Source organism: Panthera tigris, chromosome B3, assembly GCF_018350195.1.
Source record: "Panthera tigris isolate Pti1 chromosome B3, P.tigris_Pti1_mat1.1, whole genome shotgun sequence".
NCBI lineage: Eukaryota > Metazoa > Chordata > Mammalia > Carnivora > Felidae > Panthera > Panthera tigris.
In genome coordinates, this window is record NC_056665.1 from 125504751 (window position 1) to 125516346 (window position 11596).

Below are 11596 nucleotides of genomic sequence, written 5' to 3' on the forward strand. Positions count from 1 at the left end.
AGGGTGGGGAGAATGGGGGCAGGATTGGAGCTAAATTTTTTGGGTAAAACCAAAGTTTAAGGTAGGGGAACCAGGTACATTGTCAGGTTAAAAGGGCAAGAGGACGATGCTGGCTCCAATATTTCTCTATAGAAGATAATTAAACCAAGAGGACATTTTGTATATCGAGTAAGAAGCTCAGAGACAGGGCAGTTCCATAGTTGTACGATGAAACAGTGATGTCACATAGGATCCAGATTCTATCTCACTGATCACCCTACCACAGCCAGCATAGTGGTCTTGCCTTTATGCTTATCTACTCATGATCACAAAGTAGCATCACATCCTTGTCCAAAGGAGCCTAAAGGGGTCCCAAAGCTTTCAAAGACATCCACAGGCAGGAAGAAAGAAAAAGACAGTTCTTATCAGATGTCTTTTGCTCTCTCTTTTTTAAAATCACAAGTTGAAATATTTTCTAGAAGCTCCTGACTTGCCCTCAGATGTCACTGGACAGAAAAGGATCTTATATATACATCTGAGTCCACACTGGTATGGCAGTCTTAAACTGATCAGATTTCAGTCCCTGGGGAGGCGAAGGGGTACAACCTTTCTGAGCACTTGGCTGCCTACTATTTGAACAAAAGCAGGGTTCTTTTAGCAAAGAAAGAGGGTGGATTTGCTAGGTATATAGAGAAAAACACCTGCGACAGTCAGCATTTTGGTTAGAGGAGGAGACCAGGTGATTTCTTTGTGTTGTTTTTGTATAGAAAAAAAATGTTTCTTAAATTTGGAATTTCTTCTCTTTTGGAGTAATTTGTGTATGTGGAAGGGAAAAGGGTGATTAAAATTATGAAGGCTAAAGTTCTCCCAAGGCCATTCCTAACTCCTCTACAGAAAGATGGAGAGATAAGCCCACCAGTCAAAAGTAGTTTAAGTGACATGGGAGAGGAAGAGTAGACTTTGAAGTAAAATAAAGAAGTTGAAGTTATTTCCTATAAATTATGTTGGGGATACATGACTTATAAGGGCTATCTTCTGAAGGATGCTCGCTCAGACTGATAAAGAAAATTCGGAGGCAGAGCAGTCAATAAACAACAAACAAGAGTGGAGAAGAACCATTTGATTTCTTCTAGGTTGTTTGAAATATTGGAACTAGTTTATGGAGCCATAGGAGTGTGGGATGCCAGGATGGAAATCTTGAAATCCATAGGTTTCCAATTCTCATGCCTATTTCATGTCCCACTAAACTCCATAAGAAGGCTTTAATGTCACACAACAGCTGAAGAATTGGGTTTACTATAAGGGATGCTCCTGTTTGCTCTTCCAAGATTAAATAGTATCTCCTCTGGCAAGCTTGTTTTGATTCTCAAGGCAGTGATTGGGTCTCTTTCTGTGGGACTTCTTGTCAACCTGTGTAATCTCACCCCTAAGTTTCCAGTGATTACCCATATTTCTATAGCCTGTGGTTTAATGCAACAAACACATGGTAGTAACTATATGAATAATGGAGATTGAATTAACAAGCATGACATTAAATAAATGACAACATGAAAAAAAGAAATTCCCTTTGTTCTTTTGGAAGAGTTGGAGTAATCAGCATAGAAGATTTAAAAAAAATATACATGTACAATAGTTTTTTTCTTGAACACTCTTCTTTCATCTCTTATAATCCTATTTAAACAAATCCCTTATTTCTAATGAAGTAGAACTTCACCCAGCCTTGAAATTAATAGCTAAGTATTCAAAATAAATAAATAAATAAATAAATAAATAAATAAATAAATAAATAAAAGGGACAGATTGTGTTATCAGATTTGTGCCCTGAAACCAACCATCTCCTGCCTCTTCTGTACAGTTATAAAGACCTAAATATGTTTGTAAAAAGCCTGTTTACTCATAAACAGGCTTTTTGTATGCTAATAAAGATGGAAGTCTGGAATTTTACCTTTCTTGTTTAAATACATTTTATTGGAATATGTTTGGCTTTTTAATCTCAATAATGAATAAGTTTTTAATGTGAATTGCTAAAGAAAAAAAAGGCTTAGAAACCTCAAATCAGATTCTATTCCATATATTAGGTATTCCCAGAATCCTAAGACATAGTAATATTTATTAATAGCATTATCCTACAGTTTGTGCCTCTATAGTTCTTATAGTAGCACACTTATGCCAAGTATGGAATCAGATGGTTTTAAAAGACATGAAAATGGCCAGGTTTGATCCTTGGTCAGTTTTCCATAAAATAGATATTATTATAGTCACATAGAGAACTGTTTAATATGGGACAATAATCTGGGAAAGAACACTGGCCAAGGAGGCATAATAGTCAAGATTAGATCTTGGCTGTACATCATATCATTCACTAATTCCTTCTGAGCCTCAGTTTCCTTCTCAAGAATCTAAAGATGATGCTGTAAGTCTTACCTATCTTATTAGTAGTTTTGAGATAAAATGAAATGAGTGTATCAAAGGACTGTGAAACCTGTAAAAGTTATAAAATTGTCAATTATTATAATTATTAGCCACCAGAGTCACAGGTAGAGTGGTTGAAAGGGGACATAGCTACTCATTATCAAGAGGAAAAAAAAAACAGTGGGTTAGTGGAGTCATATCCATGTGCTTATATATTTTATAATATATAAATTTAATATTTTTAAAATATTTTTTATACTTTTTAATACTTTTTATACTTTTTAATATTTTATAAGGAAAAATCATTGATTAAATGTGGTATATTTGTCACCTTGTCTGGTCTTAGACATTATTTCCATTGTGACTTGATCAGAGAAGTTGTGAAGTTAAGCAGTCATCTAGGAACAAAAGGATCCAAAGTTTGCTACACACTTAAGAACAGGTGAGGAAAAATAAAACCTAGAGATATAAAAAGAAAGTGGAAGGATGGGAAGGAAAGAAATCTATTTTCTATTAAACAGTGTACATAATCTCTTTGAAGTGTGTATGTCTGGTGGGAGGGAAGAGAAAGCAAAGAAAGTAGAATAAGAGCACACTGGCTTTTGATTGCTAGGGATGAAGTAGAGCTATTTAATCTTCAGATTGCCCTCACACTGTGTGCATCTATTGTGCTGTGGTTGAACTCTAAGAGGCAGTACTGTTGTGCCTGTTAATTTCAGCACAGTGTGAAATTCCCCCCTTACTTAAAGGGAATGGTTAGTTCAATTGATGCACATTTCACTGAATCCACAAATCAATAAACCACTTGGATAAAAGTAAAGTGTGAATCTTCCTGCATGGTCTCCTGATAGGAGAAACAAAGAATAGCAATAAGATCTGAAATCCCCAACTGGGAATTAAGCCTGCTTTCCCCTGCCTGGCTTAGCAGATGACGTCAATTGGCGATGACTTATGAATGTTATCTCTGTAACCCTCTTTCTATGGGCCTCTCGCTCGTCCAGCTGAGCGTCTACAGGCTAGTGTACAATTTCATGTCATATCTTGAGAATCAGTGGAGCATGGTTTTTAACTTACAGTGAAACTGGGCAGTGGGACAGGAGCTGGTGGAACCAATCCAACTGCAGGTTCTGAAATATGAAGTCTGCTGGGTAAGGCACAAGATCATGGAGTATGGCAATCTTTGGGCACAGTCCAAACCACGGACAAAAACCAGTCTGCGTGTAGTCACAGGGCACATAACTGGGCTGGGGTTAAAAGGCAGGATTCTAGGGATGGGAGCCAAGGCAGTAGTCCATTTTACCAGCTAGAGCTCTTGATTGAAAGCAGCAGAAACTTATGCTGGCTATCTAAGGCAAAAAGAGGATTTATTATAGGGTGATCAGAGACTTGCAAAATTGATTAGAGGTTGGAGGCTTGGCTTGGGGGAAAAAAAGTAGAAGTATTTACAAAAAATCAATTCCCAGTGGCTTAAAGACCTAAATGTGAAAGATAAAATTGTAAAGCATTTTAGAAGATAGTGCAGGAAAGTATCTTCATGAAGTCAGGGTTGGGAAGAATTTTCTTACAAGACACAAAAAATATTATCCATAAAGGAAAAGATCACTTTTTCTACTACATTAAAATTAAGAACTCTATCCATCAAAAAACACTTAAAAAAAAAGAGTCAAAAGACCAGCTACAAGAGTGGGAGATGTTATTTTTCATATTTAGCTACCAAACACCTAGACTCAAAATATACTGAGAGCTCCTACAAATATGAAATAGGAAAAAGACATATTGAGTCGATAGAAATTTGTACATAGATCTTGAACAGGCATTTACAAAAGAGAAGAAATTAAAATGGCTGATAAGTACTGAAAAGGCTCTCAGCCTCATTAGAAATAAGCAGAATGCAAAATAAAACCACATTGAGGCATCCTTACATATTCACCAGATTGGCAAACATTAATAAATCAGATAATACTAAGTAGAGGTGAGAATGTAGAACAGGGCTTTCATCCACTGCAGGAACACAAATTGGTGCAAGCACTATGGAAAACTCATTCCCATTATCTCTGCAAAACTGGGCACACACATACCCAATCACCCAGCAATTCCACTTGGAGATGTTTATCTATGATAGAACAGACCTATAAATAACTTTACAGAATAAAATACATCTATGCACAGCAACGTGGACAAATCTCATATACTATACAATGTTTCAAAATAGACAAAGAGACAGAACTAAACTGAGTTATTTAGTAATGAATCTTCAGGTGATAGAAAATAAGAGTCACAATAGACAGGTCACAAGAGACCTCTCTAGGAGAGAGGAAGGGGATTATGATTGGGGAAGGGCACATGGGAGGGGAGAGTAGGCACTGGTAATGTTTGCATCACGCAAATGAGAACAAGTCACCAGGCATAACACATGACATCTACCTGCTAGCGTCAAGTTCACTGGGGAAACTCATGCAGTGAGTATCAGTGGCACATGTGCATGTCCCTGGGCAGCACACAGATAACCAGCAGAGCCAGATATAAGACTCTGAGTCAGGGATTGCAACCCGTGGCCTTTGGAGCTTTTTACTGCAGTGATAGAACCTTAGCCTTGGCCCTACCCCACCAGCTTAGTCCCTGTGTATGATGTAGCACCATGCCTACAAACCAGGGGCTGGCCTGGTAGTTATAGCTCAATGACATGGCAAGTAAGTGACAGGACTTGCCAAATCAACATTCTCCCTCTCTTGGGATATTCAAAGAGACTGTGATCCAAGCCTTACAGTTGACCAAGATCAATTGCCTTAAACACCAGCCCGCAGCTCATTTCCAGGGAACATTGCATGAAACCAATTTTTTTTCCTCAGAGACCAACTTACAGGAGAGTCTTGGGCAAATTTAACTCCTACATCTGGCTTTAATTTTCCTACCTGTTGGTGAGGTTTCACGGTTGTTTGTATTATAATTATCTGCCAAATTTTACACATCCTTTATATACTTTTCTTATGTATGCCTTATTTTACAATTAAAAAAACCAAAAATATTGGAATCAGGAGGACTCTAGGAGGTGTGGGGCGGGTGCACCACGGCCAAGATTCCTGTGCTAACACAGCCTGGTCCTCAGGCTGCCACGACACACCCTTGCATCACTCACTATTGACTCAGAGTCCCAGGACAGAGGAGAATTTCCAGGCAGTGATAGTCTCCAAATGTACTACCTGGCAGGCTATCCCAGAGGCCACAGGACAGAAAACCTCATGAACCAAATTAAGATGCTCAAATGACATGATTTATTCAACTGAATTTAAACACATGGTGAGAAGCAAGGGGAAAGAGCTGAGGTAAGTTAACTCACATAGTATAGGAGCACATGGAACGAGAGGGTCACAGAATCTAACTCTTAGGATATGCAATGTTTGTATGCCCTTCCTGTCTATGCCCCATGAGTCTTCTCCACCAAAAGTGTGTTTGCAGAACCAAAACTGGGGTTTGAGCAAATGGCCCACAGACAGATGATGCCCTGGGCCAAAGACACACACTTGCTCTGTTGGACAGATACAGGGACAAGTGCAACTAGCCATAGCTGGACAGTGCCAAATAGTCTGAAGAGCAGCCACGGATTTTATTTGTGTTTTGGCAGAAAACACATGGTGCCGGAATGGGTATCACCAGTTGGTGATGAATTAAAGCATCATATATATTAAGTGCTCCAATATAGTGTATTTAAGTGTATGTGTGCTTAGTACCCATGTGCTGTAGAATATAGCACCAATATAGTTGGTCCTTTCATTGTTCTCTATGTTGGACACACGCATGCGCTACTTGCTAGCTTCTTATGCTCGTCATACTCTATAGGATCTGCCTACATCCAACAAACTTTTTGCTCACTAGCTATTTACCTATACTGAAGCACCTTAAATGTTTTGCCTATTTTTATTAGATACATGCTTATTTACTTGATAGAATTGATTATTCTCAAAAGCACATGCACATGACACATCTGAATGACTGAAACTAAGTCATGTACCCATCTCACTGATGATGCCAGGACAAAGAGAAAATAATGCAGCCCCTTTGGGTTGTGATGTAAGGAAGTGAGCTGTTATCCTTACCAAAAATATTCATAAATACTCATAAAGAAGAATTTCCCTATAAAGGAGATCAGAGTGCAAATAGGAAGGAGGAAATTAGGTACTATATGGCCCTAATGAACAAATGCCTACCACAGACAAGAGGAATATTTGCAAGGGAGTGAGGTTTGGGAATAAAGCTAAAGTATTGCTGTTATTGGAAATGAGACATTGCTTCTGCGTTGGCTAAGAAGCAGTTGGTTTGAGTCTGAATGCAGGCATAGTGAACTGGGGTGTTTAAGAACCTCTTTCTTCAGGTCAGAATGCTTCATGACTGATACTATAAAAGTTGGGCTGAGCTTCCACACTTGATCTTAGCCAAAAGGCCGAGAAGCAATGGGGCTGAGCTTCCAGATAGTGATTAGATGTCTCCAAGTATGGAGAGTGGAAGGAATGCAGTAGCTCTGATTAGCCTGGGCCTGAGAATGTGTCTCAGATTTCCTGGAGTCCTAGCCAGCCATGAAGTTCTGCATTTCTGGTAATTGTTACAGAGACTTGTTAATGAGAAGTAGAACAGTTTCCACCCATAATTCCTCTAACATGTTGCTTAGATAATGAAGGGTCTCTCTTCTCTCTTCTTTCTCTCTCTCTCTCTCTCTCTCTCTCTCTCCACACACACACACACACTTTCAAAAGAAAGCTATACTAGAATTGTCTCTTAACAGAAAGTTATGTGGTGGTCAGTAACTACCTTTAGATGATATCTGAGGCTCTGGACAATGTAAATAATCTAGAGGAGCCTTGGGTTACTCAGCAACCTAATTTTTTAGTTATTCTCTAAGAGCTGTCTTGGAAAATTGCTTAAAGTTCTATCCTAAGCTTGAGTGCGACCTAAGATTTGAAAAATCTTTGAGGAAGTTGTCTACAGTCCTTCGCCACTCTGATTGATTAATATAGTCCTTTTATTAATCCCAACCAGAAACACTTTCCAAAGTGGCCTTTCTCCTCACCCTCCTCCATACAAATTATAGAAATGTGCTCTGTAAGTAGAGCTGTTACTGTACCTACTCTTAAGTAGTGTCTGGACAATGATACATAAGACTTCACAAACATCTGATTTTCATCTTCCTGTATTTCTCCCACAGGGCACAAAGGAATTAAGGCCCTGGGAGCAGTTCTTTAGAAAAAGGTAAAATAATAACAATTATACAGATATTAAAAGGTGAACATGCATTAATGATTTTATTTTACTCATATATGCGGTGAAGGGGATCAGAATACACCAACCCTAAATATACCACTTTGGCACAAGGATTATTTTGAGTTAAAGGCAACTGAGAGGCAACAGATGCAGGAAGTTCTCTGCCTTCCCCTTATCTGCCTAAAGCAGGGCATAAGCTTCCCTTCATGAAGGTATCTGCCCCCTTCTACCTACAGGTCCCCCACCCTTCTCCCACCCCAGAAGATAAGAGCACTCTTATCACTGGAGACAGAGCCTACACCACAATGAGTTTGTACAGCAGATCTTACTAAAATAAGACTTTATTTTCCATTTTTCCCCCAGTAACTTCCCAGTGATTTATCAGCTCTTGAAGCACAACCTTCTTTTCTTTGTTAAAATGGTACGTAACCCCAGAGTCCAACTCTTCTTTGCATTTTACTTCTTTTCTGTGAACTTCAGTGCCTATAAACATTAACAAAAATTGTGTGCCTTTTCTCCTACTATTTTGTCCTTTATTAGTTTAATTCTCAGGCTTCCTGGTACTGTACCTAAGAGGGTAGAAAGAAAGACAGAGGGAACCAGGCAGAAACTATAGCTGGTTCAAAGGAAAAGTCTGCAAACTCATCTGGCTAGCAAAGGAATGCTGAAATGAATTTCCATTGTAGGCAAAAATTATATTTTACCCTGGGGATAAGGAGAATCAATTAAATCTCTACCACACTGGACAGAATTTACATTTGTATCAGTTATTTACAACTCAGAGGGATTACAACATAGCTCAAAAAAAAAAAAAGGTTAGAATCTGGTAAATTGGAAGGATGTGCTATATGTCAAAGATGCATAGTTTTTTTTTTCTTTACTGAAACAGTTTTTTTCTATGAAATGCAAAATAGCTAATACTGATTTTTTGTTGACTTCTCTCAACCATTAATATTTTTTTGACTCAACCATTTCCTTAACAGGCTTACTGTACAACAGGGTCTTACCCAGAGACTTTTAATATTCTCAAGGTTAATGTGCTGGAGTTTTAAGGATTTTTGGAAGAACACTTCGAGAAGCCCTTAGGGTTGCTTGAGATTGGATTTTAGGTGCTTAGCTTTGGAGAACTGGGAAATCAATTACTATTGCCAGCTTCCTGGATGTCAAGAATGGCCACTGTTTCACACAATCCCTGCCAGATAATAAAGCAGTCAACATTTTCCCCCTTCATAAATCATTCATACCAACTGTTCAACTTGACATTCTCCTTAAAGAATTCACAGTATTTGTGAATTCTTGTGATACTTGTGCATGAGGTCTCTATAATTAAAAATGTTTATATTACATATTCTGGCAATGCTGTTTGTGTTATCCTCACAGTGTTATTTGCTGCTTATGCAGCTTCTGGGGAAAATAGATACAGCCAATCCTCATTATTCTCAGATTCTGTATTTGCAAATATCTACTTGCTAAAAGCCATTCGTAATTCCCAAATCAAAACTCAGTGTATTTTTGTAGTCATTCACAGACATGAGCATGGGCAGGGTGGTGAAAATTTGAGTCACCTGACACATATTCACAACTGAGGTGGAACAAGGTGATGTTCTGTCTTCTTGTTTCAGCTCTCATACTGTAGCCAGTGTCCTTTTCATGGTTTATTTAGTGTCACCTTTTTCAAATTTTTGTTTGTGGGTGATTTCTCTGTTTAAAATGGCCCTCAAGTGCACTGCTGAAGTTCTGTCTAGTTTTTCTAGCTGCAAGAGGGCTGTAAGGTGCCTTATGGAAAAAACATGTGTGTTAGATAAGTCTTATTCAAGCATGAGTTATAGTGCTGTTAGCCATCAGTTCAATGTTAATGAATCAACAATATATATGTTTAAAAGGGTGTCTTTAAACAGAACCACACCTAAAACAGGTTATATAAAAAATGCTCTCAAGATTCTATCCCTGGATTTCCCCTTTGAGCAATGATTTAACATTCACTAATTCAGTGTTTGCAGTGACTTTATAGAACATACGTATCAAGAACGACAAGAATCAATTGTATCTATCTCAGAGCGTGTTGGTGTGGACAGTGATGACTTTTCTTCCTGGTTAATGTGCAGACCTCTTCTTGGCTTTCCTTTTGTGGCTAAAATTTATATCGTTTGGTTTACTCGAAGATATTTGCTTGTGTCAAACCCTTGTCAAGAGATGGTTAAAGTAAGACAGCAGTATTCTTTTGGAAAGCGTTTTCGCCTTTTTTTTTTTGAAGGGATGGAAATACAATCTAAACACGATGTCCCTCTTGTTCCAGATTGTGCTCAGTTACTAGTGAATTAATTGCCTGAATACTTCATCCTTAGCAGTTCATAGAATTTCAAGTGGAATCCCATTTATATGGTTTTCATTGCCCTTCTAAATTCTGATTAGCCTTTCCATTGACACCTTGGCCCTATCACTTCTTGTGGGTTTTGAAAAATTATAATGAATACATGAGTGCTGGGCAGATCTCATTTATTTTACAGCTCTGTGCGCTTGTTTCTTTGAAGGGAAACCATGTGGGCCCCCTGCACATACACATTCAAGTGCCCATACGCGCGCGCGCGCGCGCGCGCGCGCGCGCACACACACACACACACACACACACACACACACACACACTAATTGGGGTCATATGGGAGTAAAGAGCTGGAGATGGGGAAGGAGGGAGAGATGACAAGATTCCAAAAGGAAACTTTTTAAATACCACTTCATAGAATAGCTTTAGATAGAACAATTGCCCTGAGGGGCTAATGCCAGCTAATAAGAGGTTACTGCTGCAATAACATTTTACCCCTACTTTTGACAATAAAATGCAAACCAGATTGGAGGCGGTGAGGGAGAGCAAACCATGTAGGTGAATTGAGTTAGGTACCTGACTGCCCTTAGGCGACCTCAGTTTTGTGTTGTGCCAACCTCCCTTTGAACGATCACTCCGTTTTCTCTCCAGGTGCAAATAAATGGCTTGGCCTCTTTTTCTACTCAGAGAATGGGGTCTGTTCTCCATCATTATCACCTTCACACAAACCAAACTTTTTATATTTCTTCTGTCAGATATTTTTCATTTTTACCTTATCATTGCAACATGAAAGAACGGTCCTTTCCTAAAGAAATTCCAAGCACGGGTATATGAATGGAGGCAGAAAGAGACTGACTATAAAAACACTAAAATTATGCCATATGGGAGTTGATCTTTTTTGGGACAAGTAAAAGCTCAGGAGCATTGACACCTGAGAAATAATACAGGGAAGGAGACTTAAGGGTCTGGGCTATGCCACTCACCAGCATGTGAATTTGGATAATTTTTATAACCTTTCAAAGCCTATTTTCTCATCTATTACAGGGTTCAGCAAACATTGTATGTAAAGGGATAGATAATAAATATTATAGGACTGGTGGGCCATATAGTCTCTGGTGCAAGTATTTAGCTGTGCTGTTGTAGGGTAGAAACAGTCATAGACAATATATAAACTAATGGGCATGCTGTGTTACAATAAAATCTTATTGCCAAACACAGGCTGCAGGCTGAAATTGGCAGGCCAGATTTGGCCCACAGGGCTGTTGTTTGTTGACTACTGACCTATACAGTGGTGATAATAATAGTACCCAATTCCAGTGAGTTGGGAAGATGATATGGATGTAGTACATGTAAAATATTTCATGTAGCATCTGGTTTATAATAAGTGTCTTTGCTAAAAAGATAATTTAAAAAAGGATTAAAAAATCATAATTTTCACACAGGTATAAAATGAACATGTGTTAAAGATTTCAACTCATTATTAATGATGGGATCAGGCAGATAGCATATCTGGTTCAAAAGATATGTTTAAAAAACCCCAGAGATTTATAGATCAAAAACAATGAAATTAATTTGCAAACCGACACAAAACTGGCTTGGAGGAGGGAAGTGTGTCCTTTCACCAGACAATTC

General features: G+C 38.5%; 1 long non-coding RNA gene across 1 annotated transcript; it reads left to right on the plus strand.

Moving 5' to 3' along the window:
• Positions 1–279: 279 nt before the first annotated feature.
• Positions 280–8081, plus strand: LOC122239289. The gene is made up of 4 exons (XR_006218242.1): positions 280–528; positions 2738–2833; positions 7589–7632; positions 8008–8081. It is a non-coding gene; the product is annotated as an uncharacterized LOC122239289 (long non-coding RNA).
• Positions 8082–11596: the final 3515 nt, after the last annotated feature.